The 23,899-nt window shown below is 35.8% G+C and overlaps 1 non-coding gene across 1 annotated transcript; it reads left to right on the forward strand.

Moving 5' to 3' along the window:
• Nucleotides 1-786: 786 nt before the first annotated feature.
• LOC149250938 (small nucleolar RNA U3) lies at nt 787-1,012 on the forward strand. The gene has a single exon (XR_016267622.1). It is a non-coding gene; the product is annotated as a small nucleolar RNA U3 (small nucleolar RNA).
• The last annotated feature ends 22,887 nt before the right edge of the window (nt 1,013-23,899 follow it).

The following is a 23,899-nucleotide window of genomic DNA, read 5'->3' on the forward strand; positions in this document are numbered from 1 at the left end:
AGCGGCATTGCTCGACATGTTATTTCATGTAATTCTAACCCAACACCAAAATTTATTTGAGGGTATGCAGAACATCAACATGAACTGTCTTCTAGAACCTTAAGAGCCTTGGTAAGTAAAAAAGAAAGTAAAAAATAGAAATTAGTAAATGGAAATGGAAATGAGTAATTTTATTTTTTTGGGAAAAAAAATATACAAAAGTATTCCATGGGTGAAATTTAGCTCTTAAAATTTTTCTCTTACATATAATTGGTTCCAAAACCCAAGATTAGGGATATTAAAGAGTTATGCAATCTTGGTTTCAATGTATTCAAACTAAAACTCCCATCTTCCACCAAATCTACACAATATTCAGGAGATTCATGGCTCGACAATGTGTTCTTTCCAATGCAATGACATCTTATTGCTTGAACCTCCATCAATTTTTGCATTTTTTCCAGTGGAATTTTCAATGTGTTTTATGCAACTGTGGAACCAACTAAATATTTGGCCTTGGTAAGTTTTGGGGAATGAATTTATTAATAGACGGCAAGGAGTGATGGGGAACAACACTAAATTTATTAATATATTGAAAATGGAATGAAGGAAGATGTTAAATTTTGAGGAGGAAGCGAATCGATTGACAAAAGACACAAGAATGCAAGTGAAAATAGAATTAGAATGGTTGTAAAATATAGTTTTGCAACATGTTCGGAAGCAAAACATAAACATTGTTGTTTTACAACATGTGTTTCATGAAGGAAAGAAGAATGTGTATATAAGAGGGGCAGTGGGAATTCATAAAGCACGACCTTACTTGAACATGATCTATTCTATAGGTTGTACGTCAAAGTCTGTGTAGATTCCTATTCAGACAAGCACAGAAATCCAGAAGATGAACGATGGCTCTCGAGCCAGAGTGAAAATACTGTGATGGTTGGGGGTTTTCACTCCCACCCTTCTCCCGATGCACGTCTCGTCTGTGACATTTCCAGTTCCACACCGTGAAGGCCTGCGAGCATTCTGACGGATTCAACCAAAATTTTCGTTTAGTGACATTTCCAATTCCACAAGATGAAGTCCTGAGGGTGTTCTGACGGATTCAACCAACTTTTTCGTTTTAGTGACATTTCTAGTTCCACACGATGAAGGCCTGAGAGCGTTCTGACGGATTCACCCAACTTTTTTGTTTTAGTTTTCCAGTGAAGGAGCGTGTGTTCTCACGGATTCACCCAACTTTTTCGTTTTCCAATGAAGGAGCATGTGTTCTCACAGTGAAGGACCTTCTATTTTCCGTGAAGTAGTTTCCATTTCCAGTGAAGGAGCGTGTGTTCTTACGGGTCCATTTTTTTTTATATATTTTCCATGAAGCTGGCTCGCACATTTCAGTTCTCCACACCTTGTATTATTTATTTTATTTAATTTCTGGGCATTTCAGTTCTCCATAGCTTGTATTATTTATTTTAATTTTAATTAATTGTTGGGTAGCCACGTAGAAATTTCAACACCCACCATTATTAGTCTCCGCCATCTGGCGATGGCATGGGACTATAGTAATCGAAAACCATGATGTTAACATTGGTTGACCTGTTTCTTAGTGCCGGTTGAGGGAGTATACCAAAAGTTTTTTGGTACATAGTAGTTTACTGTTTTATTTGGCCTCTTCCCAAGGTGGGAGGCAAAACATAGGTTATATATATTTTCATTTGTGGTTATGGCTGACAGATCTATGCAATTGCTGCTTTTATAATGGCTATCTTGTTCCTATAATTTTTTGAGTTCATAAGTTTTTGGAATTTGCATTTTCAAAACAAAAACTAATGCTAGCATTAGTTAACAAACATTAAATGCTATTTCCATATTATTTGGTTCATATTATGCTTTGTAAAACATTGTCTATGGTCAATACACATGGCACATTTCTCTTTCATTAGTACACATGGCACAACACATGGTTGTGTGCATGCATGGACTGGTGTAGTGGCAATAGCTTTCTACATGTTCGTAGGCTAAATGCTCTGTCTTGTACGCCTACCATAGCTTGCAATCTATATGTTCCATGCTCTGCATTAACAAGATTTGAAGGACAATTTACTGGAATAGCAAGACAACTTAAAGGAGGAACCAGAGGAACTAGACAACTTGTTGTAGGAGGAGCTAGAGGAACCAAAAAATCAAAAAATCAACTTACAGGAGGAACCAGAGGAACCAAAAAATTGGCCATGTGCATTTGAAACTACAGACAGTTCTTTAAGTGTGGAAGAGGCAAGATAGAATTCAGGTTCTTTCTCTTCCAACCCTGCAAAATTGCTATTTCCATTCCTAAATCCCCAAGCAAGTAGAGCATTTGCTGCAGGTGTAGCCATGCCTTCAACCGATATGAAAGGTACAAAGGCCCCAAATATTGAACGAAAAGTGCTTAATGGTAAACCATATAAAATCATGTAAAAGATAAAAAAAGAAAACCATTTAAAATCTGTACAAAGAATCATAGTCCCAAAGGCTGCTTTTCCAATCTTCATGATGCAGTGATATTTTTTCATATTTTTCAATTTGCCAATCTTCATGGTGCGGAGATATTTCTTCATATTTTTTCAATTTCAGACAAATTTCGTATTTTGGGATTCAATCACTATTCAGGATAGGAAAGAACTTCACAGAGTTATAGATCAGTTACTCTAGATACTGAGAATAACTGTCTATTCTAGGTTAACTGAGCCAATTTTGTAAACTTTGTTGTATTGCTACGCTCCAAATGTAGATTTTAATATGAAATATATTTGCGCATTTTAATATGAAATATATTTCTTGCTACAGTTTAAAAAAAAAATGTTGCTACCACTACCATTGCTTCCAATTCCTTCTGCATGGACATAAAGTGTGCCCTTTCTGCCATGTTGCTAAGAACTACTGGATAAAAATGCCAAACCACAACACTAAGGGCCTGCATGCTGGTTAAACGTAAAAGCCTGAGGAAAGGTAGAGATTTGGCTGACAAGACTTCTTTGGAGACAATCAATTGTGAAAATGACCATCCAATTAATGAGAGAGAAATTTTCTACTTGAGTTCAACCCAGATTAATTCCCTTGCAAAGGAATGCTAATCTAGAAAGCATCAACAAAATACAAATGAGAGGAGAAGGAAACAATCAAAATCCAGCAGTGCTTGGAATGCAATCTGTCATTTGCAAGGGAAGCAATAATGCTTTTCTTCAGATTGTAGGTTGCTGAAAAGAAGAGAGCAATAACATTTATTTTTGCAGATTCTGCACTTCTTTCATCCTATTAAAGCAGCAAAAAATTAATTATCGTTTTACATTTTAAGAATAAGATATTTGGAAACCTTTCATATGATAGGTGTAATGTCTTTCAACATGCATTGGGGTTTGTAAGTTTGAGAAATTTCAATGGGCATATGCTAAAATCGGATCCTCTGTTTATTCTGATAACTAGATAAATATGTGTATGCTATTTCTAAACAAAGACGGAATTTAATACTTACAATTACCATCGTTCTTTGGTTTTGAACTCTTATCAAAGGAAAATTCAATCAATCCATATTCCTCGATCCCACTAAATCTTGTTTTAGATGTTGAGGATTGCTAATTTATTTGTTTTCACAATTGCAGCTGTAAATGCTGATGGCTTCTTAGCACGGGATATAACATTCGAAAATGCAGCAGGGCCAGGTAGTCAACAAGCGGTAGCCCTAAGAGTAGATAGTGATCACTCTGCCTTCTACAACTGTGCCTTTCTTGGCCACCAGGATACATTGTACACTCATATTCTTCGTCACTTCTATAGAAACTGCAGAATAGAAGGCACTGTTGACTTCATATTTGGAGACTCGGCAGCCATCTTTGAAAACTGTCTCATTCTGCTGCGTCCTCGTAAAATAAACTTAGACAAAGGATCATCAGATCCTGTCACTGCACAGGCTCGAACAGATCCAGCCGAGCCCACAGTCCCTGCCTGGTGTTCCAAGTACATATGGCTCTGCAACTGTTGGTAATGCTCATCATTGTTCCTCTTCCTCTTCATATTAAGTTGGAATTTATTTCTTTGCCTGAGTTTGGTTTTGTTATTGTGTTTGATCATGGTGTGGTTCCTGGCAGATTTGAGATGCCTTGAATTGAAATTGGAAAATCTGCTCTTCCAACATGTTTTGATCATTACACATGGTTCTTGCGGACCACATCCCTCTGTGATTTTTTGGGTCAACCTTAGTCCATATTCTCTCCTCTGTCACCTTTTGTCACTAATTCACCCCAAGAGACATTAAAAGAGCTGTTAGGATCTTGAGCACCAACAAAGAAGTAGATGAGTAAGGTCTGCAAGTTGAATTTGCATTGGCTTTCCCTCTTCATGGTCTCAAAATATCATCCACCCCATCTTCCAATTGAAGGATATTTCTGATAGAAATAATTACAGGAATATTATGATTGGGCGTGCCTTTGTCGAACTCTATGTTATGAGCGTGAATGTGTGGCTTTCTCAACATATATAGAGGAACAAATTCAAAGCTATGGGGCAACCAAGTCTTAGAAGAGATTATGAAACTAGTGACCACATTTTTAGCATGTGTGCTATTATCAAGGAAGCTGACGTCCCTCATCTAAAGTCCTGTTTCTTTGTGGATTTTTAGAAGGCTTTTGGACTCTGTTCCAAGGGAATTATCGTTCTGGAGACTACGTGAAATTGGCATCTTTGAGTGTCTCATAGTTGCTTTCATGAAATTCCATGGGATATACATTAATGGGTTAGAGCATAACCGAGCGAGTACTTCCACAAGGGAGATGTTTACGTTTTACACCATGTTTTGTTTACCTTATTCTTATTTGTAGAGGATCTGATCCTTTTAGCCTCCTCCCCTAGGGACATTCAGAGATAGCTTGATGCCCCTGCCAATGTGATGGTCATAGAATGATGGTGGTGAACCTTAGTGAAACTGAGGTTGTGATTTAAATATCCAAGAGCACCCTAACAAACTTCCACTTCTTCTTCAAAGGAAGCGAGGTGGAGATTACCATTGCTTATACATCTATGGGATCTGATCCATAGCCCTTAGGTTTAGCTTAAGGCATGTCTTTCATCCCAAACTTAGAAAGGGTTATAGGTCTCTCTCCATGCTTGACCGACAATACTTCCATATGCATTTTCAGGACATCTCTTCTGAGATGCATTTTTTGACACAATTAACAGACCTATAGTACTATATGGTGTTGAAATCTTGGGGCCTACCTCGTTACCACCTGACTGCGTGTAGGCTGAGACAGTCCAATTCCTCATGCTACAGTGTATGATTTAGCATAAACAAACAGTTCCATAACCCATTGTACAAACAGTTTGGCATTCATCCCTTTTTCCTTGAGAGCATTTTTGGACTTGTCTTCTTTCTTCACGGGAAACTCCTATCTGGCCCTTTTCCTTTTTTAGATTGCCTCCATAGGCCCCTTTGTCTAGTGAATGTGTTGTTTTTTTAAAGGCGTCTTCAGTTCTTCAAAGAGTGCCTCCCTCCTTTTAGCTATTCTCTAGATGCCCTAGTGACATTCTAGCCCCTGAATGGAGATAAACATGGATATCAAAGAGGACGTCTATCTACAGTAAATTCAGGTCACTTGGATTGAATCCCACAACGGTTTCACAATCAAATGACCTTATACTATGATCACTTATTGTACAAGTATGATCTAGGAAGCAATTCTCTTTGATACATTTGCAGATTTTTATGGGTCTTCTTGCAGAACCCAAAGGGCTTTAAACGCTTGTTCAATTCTGTGGCCAAGGAATCCACTACCATTGCTTCCAATTCCTTCTGCATGGACATAAAGTGTGCCCTTTCTGCCATGTTGCTAAGAACTACTGGATAAAAATGCCAAACCACAACACTGAGGACCTGCATGCTGGTTAAACTTAAAAGCCTGAGGAAAGGTAGAGATTTGGCTGACAAGACTTCTTTGGAGACAATCAATTGTGAAAATGACCATCCAATTAATGAGAGAGAAATTTTCTACTTGAGTTCAACCCAGATTAATTCCCTTTCAAAGGAATGCTGATCTAGAAAGCATCAACAAAATACAAATGAGAGGAGAAGGAAACAATCAAAATCCAGCAGTGCTTGGAATGCAATCCGTCATTTGCAAGGGAAGAAATAATGCTTTTCTTCAGATTGTAGGTTGTTGAAAAGAAGAGAGCAATAACATTTATTTTTGCAGATTCTGCACTTCTTTCATCCTATTAAAGCAGCAAAAAAATTAATTATCGTTTTACATTTTAAGAATAAGATATTTGGAACCCTTTCATATGATAGGTGTAATGTCTTTCAACATGCATTGGGGTTTGTAAGTTTGAGAAATTTCAATGGGCATATGCTAAAATCGGATCCTCTGTTTATTCTGATAACTAGATAAATATGTGTATGCTATTTCTAAACAAAGACGGAATTTAATACTTACAATTACCATCGTTCTTTGGTTTTGAACTCTTATCAAAGGAAAATTCAATCAATCCATATTCCTCGATCCCACTAAATCTTGTTTTAGATGTTGAGGATTGCTAATTTATTTGTTTTCACAATTGCAGCTGTAAATGTTGATGGCTTCTTAGCACGGGATATAACATTCGAAAATGCAGCAGGGCCAGGTAGTCAACAAGCGGTAGCCCTAAGAGTAGATAGTGATCACTCTGCCTTCTACAACTGTGCCTTTCTTGGCCACCAGGATACATTGTACACTCATATTCTTCGTCACTTCTATAGAAACTGCAGAATAGAAGGCACTGTTGACTTCATATTTGGAGACTCGGCAGCCATCTTTAAAAACTGTCTCATTCTGCTGCGTCCTCGTCAAATAAACTCAGACAAAGGATCATCAGATCCTGTCACTGCACAGGGTCGAACAGATCCAGCCGAGCCCACAGGATTTGTTTTCCATAACTGCACTATCAATGGAACTGAAGAATATATGAGGGCTTACTATGCCAACCCAAAAATTTACAAAGGTTATTTGGGTTGGCCATGGAAGATGTACTCCAAAGCAATTTGCATAAATTCATATTTGGGAGAGGCCATTACCCTTGAGGGATGGCCGTGGATAGAGGACTTTGCTCTTAACACGCTTTACTATGGGGAATACCAGAATTATGGGCCGGGGGCTAAGGTTTCTGGAAGAACGCCATGGTCTAATCAGATACCTGAGAGAAATGTAGGAATGTATACTGTTGGAAACTTTATACAGGGAGACGAATGGCTGCCAGATACAATCAATTAATCCAAAAACAAAGGTTGGTTACTATGCAATCTTCTAATGCGTGATTTTCTTCTACATTGTCGTTGTTCCCTGATGATGGTGAAGAATTCAATGGGAAGCAATGGGACTAAAAATTCTCAGACAGTTGCAACCCAAAAATCCATGAGCCACATTGTTTCCTTCTATCACTGTTTCATCTGTCTTTGGAGTATTGCAATTTCAATCTGCTATGAAGGAGCCACTTGCTTTTCATTGGAGGAAAATGTTATTTGTACTTGTCTGCAATTTTTACTGCACTATTTTGATCGACATTGATGACCAAAATGGCAGAATAATTTTGTACCTGGTGCAGAGGAAAGCTGTTTTGTTACTGGGAAAGTTTCAACGCAGCACTGTTTTGTGATTGGGCGAATCCTCCCGCAGTTATGTTTGAAGCATGGGATAAAACTTTTGGAAAAATGTTATGAACTCTAAAGGTTTGGGTGTCTGTATTTGTTGTTGTTTTTTTTTTAAATCACGAAAATTGGTTGAATGAAAATTACAGGGATTTATTGAACCACCAAACATAATATTGACTCTCAAGTTTTAAGTAGATATCATTCAAGTTCTCAATATGTTCTTAATATAAAAAAAAAACATGCAACTTCTTATACAGGCTGAGTGTAAGTGCAGAGCGATTTGGTGAACAGAAGAAAAAACCAGTCTATCGGTCAGCTTTCTGGTAATAGAGGACTCTATGACAACATTACATCATACTTTTTAAACTAACCAAAAGACTTTTAAAAGGCTTGAAATAAAAACCGGACCTAGAAAGTTATAAAAGTCTGACCTTCCTGGTATAAGATACAAACTATTATTAACACCAGAAATAAAAAGACAACCACAATGAAGAATAATTTAAACATCGTTGGAACTAATAGATTCTAGAACAGTATAAGTTTGGATAATACTTTGATCATTTGAAGAATAAGGTACTTAATTTTTAACAGCATGTTATTCTCGACAACGTCGTGGCTTATTCTGTGTGACAATTTGCATACACTCTCTTTGATTTTTCCAAGGAGTGATGTTATTCAAAATATATCTCCCTGTGGGTGTCCATATGCTGCACACAAGAAATGATGCATTCACTTTTTTCAACTTTATGTATGTTTATCATTTCCATCCATATGATTGTCTTCCCATGATTTCTAAGATGTAATTGAGTTTATATCCATCCAATTGTATTATAGGCTCCAGGACTAGATAGACACGTGGGATAAATCTTATATTTATATTATACTCCTCTTTAACGTTATGAGTTTGTACACATGTTTTAACACTTTCTCACCTCTCAATAAAAATCTGAACATTGTGGAATTCTTTTAGGATCAGAAGCAACGCTAGGGTTGGAAAAAGCATGTAGCATTTATAATGTATCAAACTTAAAATAAGCCAGAAGTCTCCATTTTATCTGGGATTCCTCTTTGTTCATCCCTTGTCTGACACTAAGGTATATAATGTTCTGAAAAGTCTCATTGTGATATCCACTCATACATGCTAGAGAGTAAGGCACACCTCTGTGTTGAGATTCAATTCTAGATCCATAATTGTTTTTGACTTTTATTGATTTTTCTTTGTAAAAAATGTAGAATAGCATTGGCTCGAATTGGCCATTTGTTGATGATAAAAAATAAACACCGGTAAAGAAACAAAATTGCATAAAATTTTGACTTCTTTCTTCTATGTTGTTGTTTCTTATGTCATTTGCATAAAATTTTGACTTCTCTCTTCTATGCTATTGTTTTTCATATCATTGCCTTAAGGCGTTTCTTTTGCAACATGTGGTGCAAATGCTAGTTTATTTTATTTAATTTCTGGGCATTTCAGTTCTCCATAGCTTGTATTATTTATTTTAATTTTAATTAATTGTTGGGTAGCCACGTAGAAATTTCAACACCCACCATTATTAGTCTCCGCCATCTGGCGATGGCATGGGACTATAGTAATCGAAAACCATGATGTTAACATTAGTTGACCTGTTTCTTAGTGCCGGTTGAGGGAGTATACCAAAAGTTTTTTGGTACATAGTAGTTTACTGTTTTATTTGGCCTCTTCCCAAGGTGGGAGGCAAAACATAGGTTATATATATTTTCATTTGTGGTTATGGCTGACAGATCTATGCAATTGCTGCTTTTATAATGGCTATCTTGTTCCTATAATTTTTTGAGTTCATAAGTTTTTGGAATTTGCATTTTCAAAACAAAAACTAATGCTAGCATTAGTTAACAAACATTAAATGCTATTTCCATATTATTTGGTTCATATTATGCTTTGTAAAACATTGTCTATGGTCAATACACATGGCACATTTCTCTTTCATTAGTACACATGGCACAACACATGGTTGTGTGCATGCATGGACTGGTGTAGTGGCAATAGCTTTCTACATGTTCGTAGGCTAAATGCTCTGTCTTGTACGCCTACCATAGCTTGCAATCTATATGTTCCATGCTCTGCATTAACAAGATTTGAAGGACAATTTACTGGAATAGCAAGACAACTTAAAGGAGGAACCAGAGGAACTAGACAACTTGTTGTAGGAGGAGCTAGAGGAACCAAAAAATCAAAAAATCAACTTACAGGAGGAACCAGAGGAACCAAAAAATTGGCCATGTGCATTTGAAACTACAGACAGTTCTTTAAGTGTGGAAGAGGCAAGATAGAATTCAGGTTCTTTCTCTTCCAACCCTGCAAAATTGCTATTTCCATTCCTAAATCCCCAAGCAAGTAGAGCATTTGCTGCAGGTGTAGCCATGCCTTCAACCGATATGAAAGGTACAAAGGCCCCAAATATTGAACGAAAAGTGCTTAATGGTAAACCATATAAAATCATGTAAAAGATAAAAAAAGAAAACCATTTAAAATCTGTACAAAGAATCATAGTCCCAAAGGCTGCTTTTCCAATCTTCATGATGCAGTGATATTTTTTCATATTTTTCAATTTGCCAATCTTCATGGTGCGGAGATATTTCTTCATATTTTTTCAATTTCAGACAAATTTCGTATTTTGGGATTCAATCACTATTCAGGATAGGAAAGAACTTCACAGAGTTATAGATCAGTTACTCTAGATACTGAGAATAACTGTCTATTCTAGGTTAACTGAGCCAATTTTGTAAACTTTGTTGTATTGCTACGCTCCAAATGTAGATTTTAATATGAAATATATTTGCGCATTTTAATATGAAATATATTTCTTGCTACAGTTTAAAAAAAAAATGTTGCTAGATTTTGGAGATCTTAAGTGTTTATTCCATACTCATTGTTTAGGCATCTGCTTATGAAGTTTCTTCCTTCCATATTTATAATGGGTATAACTTGGAGAAATTGCATGAAGTCTATGCCTATACTATATACACATTAGAGAAATTGCATGAAGTCTGTGCTTGTACGATTGACCACTCTATCCTTGCTTATTCATTGTGTCCTGGGATAACCTGAAAGTTATGCCCCGGATAGCCATATCTAATATTTTGTGTGTATTTGTGTTTCATTTTCCTAGTTATTATGATAATGCATAGTTCAAATAAATTTCCAAAAATAGCTTCCCCGCAAGATGCAATTATCTTTATAATTATCACTGAAAAGGTATTCAAATGGTTACTCACCATTTCGTGTATGCTTGGAGCCTTTTCCACAACTTGCAAGATGCAATTATCTTTATAATTATCACTAAAAAGGTATTCAAATGGTTACTCACCATTTCGTGTATGCTTGGAGCCTTTTCCACAGCCCTCTGGGTGCCATCAATAATTTTCTTATCACCACGAAAAGAACACTTCAGAGAAAAGACCATTTGCAATAATAAAAACACCATCTGCAATAATAAACCAGTAGAGCACTTTATTTTGTGAACTAATAATTAAAATATCTCAATCAAACACTATATCAATACTAACTGCTTATCCTTGGCCTTCCTTTCCTTATAAGTTGCTCATTAAGCCACGTTGGCAAGAAATAAAATAAGGTATATAGTTAAGGCTCCTCACTAATGCTCTTAGGAAATATAAAAAGAAAATAGGGTAGGCAAGCACTTACCCACGGTTTCAGTTCAACAACAAGTTTTATCACGTACCCGGCTGACCGCCATATCTGAATAGGCCGTTCATCAATGGAATGCAGTGGAAACACACAAGGTGGAGTCTTCGAAGGAACGATACAAGGTGATGCACTAGGTGACTCGACCTGTAACATAATAAACTCCAACGGAACGCTTTGGTTTTCCAACCGGCTCTGCAGTCGCAATGGATTTATCTCACTAAATTTGGCATTATCTCGGCTTTATCTTCGTAGGTCTGTAGCAAGATCTGTAACATACTCATTCTTAGCTCATTCTACAACTAAATAGACCACTAGCTTTGAAAGTCGACATAGACCACTAGCTTTGAAAGTCGACATAATGAATTAGTTTGCCATTTTCGGAGGGTGCACCTATTCAGCATGCAAGCCCATGCAAGCCCACGTGGCCTTCATATTAGTTTTGCTTATTACTATTTATTTTTTTTTGCTTATTATTAATACTATTTACTTTTTGTTTTTAGTGCAAATTGTTTTTTTAGAACAAATCGTTAAGATACCCTTATTTATATGTGGGAGACTTTATATATTCATGTAGGAACTTCCTCTCGAGAGAAAAAGAATATTTATCCCCTAACGGGGACTCCGGAGATTGGCCATATCACGTATTAAAGGACTGTTATCTACCTATTTTCTCTATTTGGAAATGCCAAATGTGGTTTTATGATTGCTCCATATACTTCTGGATCTACTTATGCTCCATATAAATCAATGGATATTGATGTTGTTGGTGTCCTACTACTGCCCATGCTACCAGTGGTGCTTCTACTCATGTTTTTTCTACTCATGCTCGTGAACCCACTTAAGAATCATATTTTGGTCGCTAATATTCCTCTTATTCCTGTTCTGCTTACTTTCCCGCTAACTTTCGATTTGGATTTCTATTGGCTGGCGGGCGAGGAGATCCAATAGCCAAGTCCTTTTTCTGTTGCAGTTACTGTTATGGTTGCAGTTACAATATTCCTATTATGACTATTTATAGCTATTCCTATTTTCTATATATTACTACTCAAGTTCATGTTTCAGTTTTGAAGCTCGAGAAGGTAAGGTACTAGGCGCTTGAGAAAGTAAGGGTAATTTATTACGAGCAAGCTCACCCCTTACGGCATCTTGGCTACCCGTGTGTCCACGACAACCAATTCCAGTGACAAATCTAATTAGCTGGTGTCATGAGATGTTTGGTTAAGCCCTATAACGAGTGAAACTTATACCCTTGTTTTGGGTTGTTGATACATGCCGGATCAATGTCATCACTTATTCACAGCCGTCGAATCAATTGTGAAACCTTGAAAAGATGCCTTGGTTCTAAACCCACTGCTCCTCTCAGAACCAATCTATTTAGGGATTATAATAACCCATATGAGAATGTCAGAGCCTCTAGAAATCTTTTCATCAATGTGAATGAAGAGTTAGGGAACTAGCTCTTCGTGAAGTGCTTGTGTCATTACCTTTAGACCCACGGCCAAAAACTGTACAAATACCCTTTATCTCTACCCTGGAAGAGCTGCGGGACCATGAAGCCTCCTTTCTAGACTGAGCAGCCATCTGACCTACTCTTAGCGTAATAGCCACACTGAATAATTTGTTTTTCTGGTACTTTAAGCGTGCAATCTAGGAGCCTCGTCCCGCCTACAATCACTTCAATATGAATACATGTCAAATAACTACGACAGTACCAAATATTATTTTTCCATTATAATTAAAAGCAGAGCATAGCTACAGGGTTGGGATGCAAGATTTTCTGATGGTGTCGGCCAGGACTACATTTTTGGCAAGCATCACTGGGTGTGCCTTATATGCCTTTCACCTAGCTATTGGTCCTAGCTGTGCTCTTAGCACCAGGTGCCCCTCTACCAAATCTTACCTCAGGTGCTGCATTTTTTACAAGCATCTAGAGGAACTGTTCCTTTGAAGCATTAAATTGCACTAACTGTACTATTTCTCATATACTGTTTCTCAAAAATAGATTTCCAGCTCAAGGCAGGGACTTGCTACCATGCAGTGTCCCTTCTTTTATTTTACTTTTCCAAACTTAATTGCTGTGAGTTACTCTCTCAGAGTTGAAAGCACCTTCTTCAATTATGTGTGTTATTGTTACTCGCTTATCCCTATGAAACCACATGACTATGCATTATAATTTTTCTCTTCGACTCCCATCATAAACCTAAATTAACACAGTCTCCTTTCGGTTATTCTATCTGCCCCTGTAAATTCAACTCATTGTAAATTTAAATTGACAAAATGGTTATTCACTTGCAAACTTCCTAGTATTTCTCTACATGGGTTGATAGGTGTATTATTATTATTATTATTATTATTATTTTCTTACATTTTAATTTATTTTTAAATGTCAATTTTTATTTTAGGACATTAATTATGGATACATAACTAAGATTAGCTTCGTAGTTTGCTAGTAATTCAATAAAAATGAGGTCTGAAAATGTCTCACATATAGGATATTCTCCATGTCATAGTTTGCTTAGAAAACTAATGCATCAAAGTTTGTATATGCATGCGTCATCCCAAAGTTCGAGACCATAAATTTGTGGAGTGTTGCTAGGCATTAGGTGGGGTCCCTACGAGATTGTGAATGGATACATAACCATGACTAGCCCCATCGTTCGAGAGTAATACAATTGGACCTTCAACCTTGAGTATTTTACAGATCATTTATATTAATTTGGCCTAGCTTTGTAATTGCATGTCCTTTATCTTGATTTTGAGATAAGGTACACATATTTAGGAATTGAGAGCTTTGATTTTCACAAATGAATTAACAAAATGTGCCAATGGGATCTTAGTTTAGCAAGCACTTCAACCTTTGCATGTTAGAGCACAGACCCCTGAAGAAAAACATAACTAATTTTTCCTAGGTGCAAGTCTTGGGTGATTTTGAACACACAATACTGTCTCATTAGTACAACCTAGCCAAAATAAAATCTCTGCCATTACTTATTTGTCTTTGAGAGTTGCGCAACACATGTAAAATGGCCATGTGTACTACTAATGTATTTGGGAAAATTGATCAAAGTTTAAAGGGAACACTTTACAAACAAAATAGTTTTATATGTATATTAATAAAAGGAACTCTAAAATGCCTTGTCACTTACACTAGCATAGTTCACTCATCTACAGATTTTGATATGCAGCTTGAAGTTACTTATCTTGAATTTCAATATGTGGTACATTGGCCAATTTATGTTACCAAGAACAAACAACAGAATGGAAAATAGGAATTGCAAGAGAAAGGGCTCGAGGGTTTTGAGTGATAAGAAAGGTCAATCCCCTCCTAGCATATAAAATTGTTTGGTAATGTACTAGCAATCATTAGTGTCAAGATGGGAATAGGAACCAGAATGAGAAAAGGGTTTATTGGGCAGGTTTCTAATATGCATCTTTGAAACCTATCAATGGATTTCAGTTTAGTGATGCCTGCTGGTAGTAAATAGATATTTATTTCCTCTCTGCATTTGTGGGAAAGTAAAATAACATGTTGTTTTAATTTGAGACAACATTGTGAGTTGTGATAGTATGGTTGCTTCGGAGTTTCATTGAATATCTTCTATTTTGTTATCCATGATCTGTTGCATGCTCAATGTAACTGTAACTTGCGTGCTACAACCAGCTAACAACGTAATATCAACCAATGTAGCTGTAACTTTCATGCTACAACTAGTTAACAACATAATATCAACCAGGCCAGTAAAATGGTTTTGCTGTCAATATATAAGTATTGCTGCTCAATGTTCCACCATCTCTCTACATTTTTGATAAACGATTTATAGCTATGCTCTTAGCATTGGGTGCCCCTCTACCAAATCTTGCCTCAGGTGCTGCATTTTTGACAAGCATCTAGAGGAATTGTTCCTTTGAAGCATTAAATTGCACTGACTATACGATTTGTCATGTACTGTTTCTCAAAAATAGATTTCCAGATCAAGGCAGGGACTTGCTGCCATACAACGTCCCTTGTTTTATTTTACTTTTCCAAACTTAATTGTTGCAAGTTACTCTCTCACGATTTAAAGCAGCTTCTTCAACTATGTGTGTTATTGTTACTCGCTTATCCCTATGAAACCACATGACTATGCATTATAGATTTTCTCTTCAACTCCCATCATAAACCTAAATTAATTAAATTGATAGAGTCTCCTTTCGGTTATTCTATTTGCCCTTGTAAATTCAACTCATTGTAACTTTAAATTGACAAAATGGTTATTCACTTGCAAATTTCCTAGTATTGATCTACAAGGGTTGATATGTGTATCATTATTATTATTATTATTATTTTCTTACATTTTAATTTATTTTTAAATGTCAATTTTTATTTTAGGACATTAAGTATGGATACATAATTAAGATTAGCTTCGTAGTTTGCTAGTAATTCAATAAAAATGAGATCTGAAAATGTCTCACATTTAGGATATTCTCCAAGTCATAGTTTTCTTAGAAAACTAATGCATCAAAGTTTGTATATGCATGTGTCATCCCAAAGTTCGAGGCCATAAATTTGTGGAGTGTTGATAGGCATTAGGTCGGTTCCCTATGAGATTGTGAATGGATACATAAACATGACTAGCCCCATGGTTTGAGAGTAATACAATTGGACCTTCAACCTTGAGTATTTTAGAGATCATGTATATGAATTTGGCCTAGCTTTGCAATTGTATGTCCTTTATCTTGATTTTGAGATAAGGTACACATGTTTAGGAATTGAGAGCTTTGCTTTTCATAAATGAATTAACAAAATGTGCCAATGGGATCTTAGTTTAGCAAGCACTTCAACCTTTGCATGTTAGAGCACAGACCCCTAAAGGAAAACATAACTAATTTGTCCTATGTGCAAGTCTTGGGTGATTTTGAACACACAATACCCTCTCATCAGTACAACCTAGCCAAAATAAAATCTCGACCATTACTTATTTGTCTTTGAGAGTTGTGCAACACATGTAAATGGGCCATGTGTACTACTAATGTATTTGGAAAAATTGATTGAAGTTTAAATTGAACACTTTCCAAACAAAATAGTTTTATATGTATATTAATAAAAGGAACTCTAAAATGCCTTGTTACTTACACTAGCATAGTTCACTCATCTAAAACAAATTTTGATATGCAGCTTGAAGTTACTTATCTTGAATTTCAATATGTGGTACATTGGCAAATTTATGTTACCAGTAACAGACAACATAATGGAAAATAGGAATGGCAAGAGAAAGGGCTCGAGGTTTTGAGTGATAAGAAATGTCAATCCCCTCCTAGCATATAAAATTGATTGGTAATGTACTAGAAATAATTAGTGTCAAGATGGGAATAGGAACCAGAATGAGAAATGGGTTTATTAGGCAGGTTTCTTATATGCATCTTTGAAACCTATCAATGGATTTCAGTTCAGTGATGCCTGCTAGTAATAAATAGATATTTATTTCCTCTCTGCATTTGTGGGAAAGTAAAATAACATGTTGTTTTAATTTGAGACAACATTGTGAGTTGTTATAGTATGGTTGCTTCGGAGTTTCATTGACTGTCTTCTATTTTGTTATCCATGATCTGTTGCATGCTCAATGTAACTGTAACTTGCATGCTACAACCAGCTAACAATGTAATATCAACCAATCTAGCTATAACTTTCATGCTACAACCAACTAACAACATAATATCAACCAGGCCAGTAAAATGGTTTTGCTGTCAATCTATAATTATTGTTGCTCAATGTTCCACCATCTCTCTACATTTGTGATAAACAATTTATAGTTGTGTTCTTAGCACTGGGTGCCCCTCTACCAAATCTTGCCTCAGGTGTTGCATTTTGGACAAGCATTTAGAGGAAATGTTTCTTTGAAGCATTAAATTGCACTGACTGTATTGTTTCTCATGTACCATTTCTCAAAAATAGATTTCCAGCTCAAGGCAGGGACTTGCTGCCATGCAGCGTCCCTTGTTTTATTTTACTTTTCCAAACTTAATTGTTGCGAGTTACTCTCTCATAGTTTAAAGCATCTTCTTCAATTATGTGTGTTATTGTTACTCGCTTATCCCTATGAAACCACATGACTATGCATTATAAATTTTCTCTTCGACTCGCATCATAAACCTAAATTAATTAAATTAGTACAGTCTCCTTTCGGTTATTCTATCTACCCCTGTAAATTCAACTCATTGTAACTTTAAATTGACAAAATGGTTAATCACTTGCAAATTTCCTAGTATTGATCTACACGGGTTGATAGGTGCATTATTATTATTATTATTATTATTATTATTATTATTATTATTATTATTATTAGCTTACATTTTAATTTATTTTTAAATGTCAGTTTTTATTTTAGGACATTAAGTATGGATACTTAACTAAGATTAGCTTTGTAGTTTGCTAGTAATTCAATAAAAATGAGATCTGAAAATGTTTCACATTTAGGAGATTTTCCACGTCATAGTTTTCTTAGAAAACTAATGCATCAAAGTTTGTATATGCATGCATCATCCCAAAGTTCGAGAGCATAAATTTGTGGAGTGTTTCTAGGCATTAGGTGGGGTCCCTACAAGATTGTGAATGGATACATAACCATGACTAGCCCAATGGTTTGAGAGTGATACAATTGTACCTTCAACCTTGAGTATTTTAGAGAACATTCATATTAATTTGGCCTAGCTTTGCAATTGTATGTCCTTTATCTTGATTTTGAGATAAGGTACACATATTTAGGAATTGAGAGCTTTGCTTTTCATAAATGAATTAACAAAATGTGCCAATGGGATCTTAGTTTAGCAAGCACTTCAACCTTTGCATGTTAGAGCAGAGACCCCTGAAGGAAAACATAACTAATTTGTCCTAGGTGTAGGTCTTGGGTGATTTTGAACACACAATACCCTCTCATCAGTACAACCTAGCCAAAATAAAATCTCTGTCATTACTTATTTGTCTTTGAGAGTTGCACAACACATGTAAATGGGCCATGTGTACTACTAATGTATTTTGGAAAATTGATTGAAGTTTAAAGGGAACACTTTCCAAACAAAATAGTTTTATATGTATATTAATAAAAGGAACTCTAAAATGCCTTGTCGTTTCATGGACCTTAAGAACTTCGTTTTCGATAACATCAACATATCTTGTTAGGTATAGGGATGCAAATGACATATTCTTTGGTATAGTTAAAGTCACTAAGGACCAACATGTGGATGCACATATAACATAAGATGACATCATTGTTTGCAAATTAAGAATTTTCAATGCATTGTTACAAGAGAAATCTTTTAAGTTCAAAACGCATAAAATGGGAATAGTTCAATTACTACCCACTATTGCATTATATAGTCGAGTTGGCATTTTGTACTTCTCACTAAATGTGTTACATAAAAGAAGGCTTAAAACTATACCACACATTCTCACACCCCCATTCCACCTGACAGGCATGTGAAAATATTTAATACAATTTCATGACAACAATCTCATACCCCCATAATGAGCCAAGCCCAACATGTTGATAGGATGATATCCGGTAATTGTTCCACCGAGAGGATCTACCCTCCTATTTACTAATGGATATCCCTCCAATTGCTTTTTGTTTATGTCTATTGTGCTACTCGTCCCCTAGTAAAACACTATCCTTCATACACTCCCAGTTCCATTGCAACCCAATCAATAGATGTTGATTGATGCAAATAACTTATATTAGCTAATTGACTTTTCAAGATCCTCAGTATTGGGATTTTTTCTCCGACACCCTGATACTTGACATATCATTGTTGAATGACAGGAAATTCCCCATCAGTTAATTGATATCTTTCGGGTCTATCAATGTTCGGAGTTCATGTTGCCATTGTTAGTGTCTCTTGATACTTTGACACCCAATATCCATCCTCCCATGAATAAGCCTTATCACCTAAGCACTACTACATGCTCTTGTATTGCCCATATGACCAGGAGTTGAGGCCAAAGCCTTCCAATCCCTAAATCTCTAAGAATTTCAAACCAAAGGGGGATTTCATAGTGCAATTTATGATCATTTTGAATACAAAGGGGGTTATTCCCCAATTTTTTATGGTCATCCTGAAACTAAAGAGGTCTATCTCTAAATTTTCTCCTTGGAAAGGCATGTATACAAGGGGAAATATTTAGTCTATCATGGGGCTAAAAAGGACTTTGACACCACAATATTGGACTGCCTACAAAACCTTGAACTGAAAAGATATTCATCAAACCTAAAGGAACCAAAGCACTTCATCCTCACTGCTAGTAACCACTCAACTTCTAAAGTAATACCAAAGATGTCACTACACACAATTTGCCTCTTATAAGGCTTTCAATCCTCTTCTCCCACTCATGGAAACCATACAATTGATTGTCAATTCAAACAGGAATACACCATGACTACTAAATACACCAGTTGGCCTAGTCAAGGCTAAACATCTTCACCCAAAGGCCACTTTATTCTCTTCAACATATTTCCAGCTAGGTCAAGAGTTCTTTAGTGAAATCTATAAAATGTAACATCATATATTCTATGAAGGCGCTTCTCATATGAGTCTTCAACTTATTTTCAAGGTTGTTCTTCTTGCATCTAGATCCAAATCATTAACGAGACCTCCTAATCTATCCAATAGTCACAGGGCTTATCTGGCATATATAGAACATATCAAGCTTACCGATTAAACTCATTGAGATATCCTCACAACCAAAAAACCATCATGTCTATCAAAGAGACTAAGGATATTAAATTCCCATGTCTTCTCAACCCTAATTCGTACTTGATTATGGCATGTAATAGGCATAGACATTCACCATAGCCAAGAAATTAGTCTAAATCCCCTATCCTATTAAGAGCATAACATACAATCACATAAGGATATATAAGAAATCATACATTGAACGTTACACAACCTCCATAACCATTGAAACCACATTTACCCTCTCATCTCATAGACAAATAATAAAAATCCTATCATATCCATTTAGTAAGAAAGTATATAGATAAAAAATTGGTCAACATAATTTCTATCTCATTGTATATGATTTACATTACATGTTCAAGTCTCGAAGGGCACTTATTTGATTATACCCAAATGCTTCCTGTAACTGATGAAGAGTAGCCACATTTTACCCCATCATAAGCTCATATGCATTGTAATATTTCTTGCAACTAGTCACCGTCATGCTAGAACATGAAGCCATGAGGGAAGATATTGCACAATAACATAAGGTGGAGTCATGAAGGCCATTCTCCTTCATCCAATCAAATCATCAATCTTATTCTAGTTTGTCTATATTTCTATCTTATGCTCCCGCACTCTCACAAGTGTTTGTCTTCTCTTACATTATTTGTGTCTCTCCTTATCTCTCTCTCACAGGGGCTTCACTCAATGAACCTTTGACATATCACGTGCTTTTGTGGTATATTAAACAACACCCTTAATTTGACTACATATTGGAAAATACCTCTAAAAATCTAATCCCTTAATAATACAAACCCAATACACCTTCCCAATTTAAAAAACCCCTAATTTCACTAGATATTGTAGGTATCCATTTTTTCATTAACATTTTTTAAACCCCTTTATATTTTTTCATTAACTTTGAGCTCCATTTCTTATACCTCCCAATATAAAAACCCTTTACCCCCTATATATCCCGCAATACATTATGGTTTTTTTCCTCGATATATATCTCCCAAATGAATGCACATGGTATGGTATTCCTCCCCCTAATGAAGCTCATGTGATCTCTCTATGGTTTCCTTAATTGTCTCGTTACTTTCGTAAGTGTTGCTACTTCTTGATTTCTCATGCTTCATGCACACACTAGTGCTTCTTCCTTTGAATGTATTTTCTCCTTCACACGCATGATTGATTCATACACATGCTTCTTTGTCTTTTCTTCTCTTTCAAACGTTAGCTTCTTTGGCATATTTCCTATCTGGGATGTCCTTTGGTTAGATCAAAAGTTTCTCTTCATACCTCATAAGTCTTCTAATGGTTATAGTCCACATGCCACATCAACATGCCATGGTTTTGATACATGGAAACTTGAAACCACCCATGACCTACATGTCCTTACCTCATTGGTTAATGTACGCCATCCCAATATTTCCCATAGGCCATAACCCTTTGGCCATTGGGACATACAACAAATTCTCTACTTAGCCTACGTCGATACGCTAATAGGATAATATCACATTATCATTTTGTTGATAGGGTCCACCATTATGTTTACTAATGAATGCACCTCCCATCACTTTTTTTTTTTGTTTATTAAGTTATCAGGGCCTCGGTAAAACAAAATCCTTTCTTCACTTCCAGCTACATTCTGACCCAATCAACAGATGTTGACCAAGGGAATAACTTTTCTAATTTGGTGGACTTGTTGGGGTCGCCATATCGAGTATTTTTCTCATAATACTACCTATAAATCTACCAACACCTCCGTAGGCAATACATCACTATTGAACAACAAAAAAATTCCCTATTATTTGATTGATATATGTATAGGTCTATTAATGTCAAGAGATTATGTTATCCTTGTTAATGTGTATATGATCCTCCAACTACTGATATCCTTCCTCCTGGGAATATGCCCCATCATACAAGCTCTAGGACATAGCCTATATGTTGATCATGTGACTAAAGGTTGAGGCCAAAGCCTTCCAATCCACAAATTTCTCAACATTCCAAACCAAAGGGGAGTTTCATACTAGAATTTCTTATCATTCATAATACAAAGGGGGTTGTTCCCCAAATTTTTATGGTCAAACTAAAACTAAAGAGGTCAATCTATGAATTTTCTCTTTGGAAAGGCATGCCTATAGGGGGGAATCTTCATTTCTTCTTAGTGTTGAAAAGGACATTAATAGGGAAACAGACTCCCTAGAAAACTTTTGAGCTATAACGATCTTCACCAACCATGAAGGCATCCAAACGCTTTAGCCTCACTTCTTATAACCAATCAAATTCTCAATTTATACCAGAGAGATCACTACATAGTTTTCATCTTTCGAGGCCTTCAATCGTATTATCCAAAATAGGGAAACCATACAATTGATCGTCAATCCACACGATCATATAGCTTGGATGTTAAATACTCCAACTGGCCTAGTAAAGGATAAATGCCCTTACACAAAGTCCACCTTATACTATTTAACAAACTTCCAATCAGCTATAGATTTATTTAGTGTACTATATAACACTTATGATTAGATATTCTATGAAGACACTTCTCATCTAAATCTTCACCTTGTTGTCAAGGTTGTTTTTCTTACATCTGGGTCCAAATAATTAACTAGACCTTTTCATCTCTCCAACAGTCACAAGGCTCCTCTAGTCTATCTAGAATAGACCAATCGTACTGATTAAACCCATTAAGATTTCCTCATAACCAACAAGCCATCATGTCTATCCAAGAGAATGAGGATTGATTTCCCCTATCTTCTCAAGCCTACTTCTTAGTTGATTATAGTCTGTAATAGTTGTAGACATTCACAATAGCTAGGAAATCAGTCTAATAGTCATATTCTCTTGAGAGCACAACAAATGAGCACATAAGGTTATATAAGTAGGCATGGATTGATTATTACACAACCATCATATCCATTAAAACTTGATTTACCCTCTTGTGTCATAAACAAATAATGCAAATGCCATCATATCCATTCAATAAGTAAGCATACAGATAAACAATTGGTTAACATAATTTCTATTTCACTATATATTATTTACATTATAGGTTCAATTCCCTAAAATTGATTAAGAGTGAGCCATGTTCCATCCCACAATAGTCTCATTTGCACTACAACATTTCTTGCATTTAGCCACCCCCATACCAGACCATGAAGCCATGAGGGTATATATATATATATATTATATATATATATATATATATATATATATATATATATATATATATATATATATATATATATATATATATATATATATATATATATATATATATCTCTTGTTCCTTTGCTTCCTCTCTCTCTCCAGTCTCCTCTCTTATTCCTTTGCTTCTAGGGGTGCACTATTTTTCATGAATTCTCCTTTTGATTGTGCATGATTATGGGAAATGCCAATGCTTCTTCCTTTAAGGGTTCGTTTTCCTTCATCTACATGAGTGCTTCCTTCACATACTTATTTTTATTTTCTTCTCTTTCATGTTTCAACTTATCTAATAGATTTCCTATAAGGGTTGTCTTTCGGTCAAAGAAGAAGATTCTCTTTAGACCTTAGATGTATTTTAGTGGTATTATTCTCATATCTTAGATAAGACAATTGGGGCACACCCTTGCAACTTCCATAAATATGGAAGTTAATTCCGCACATTCCCACAAAATATTTTCCTAAGAGAAATTTTAACAATCTTAGATCTCATGATCTTTTGAAATAGCCAATAATTCATTGGAAATGATTAATTCACCAAATCCCAAATCCCCTGTGTTTCCATCCCTTGTTCTCATGGGTTCTCGTAGTTCATATCATGGCTTCACCTCTTCATTAGTTGTTATTTAATTTTAATTACAATTATTTTAGGTCTTTTTTCCCATTTATATTTATATTCCCAA

The sequence above is a fragment of the Pinus tabuliformis genome, chromosome 7 (assembly GCF_031772625.1).
Source record: "Pinus tabuliformis cultivar Carrire ecotype Pingquan chromosome 7, CPIR1, whole genome shotgun sequence".
Taxonomy (NCBI): domain Eukaryota; kingdom Viridiplantae; phylum Streptophyta; class Pinopsida; order Pinales; family Pinaceae; genus Pinus; species Pinus tabuliformis.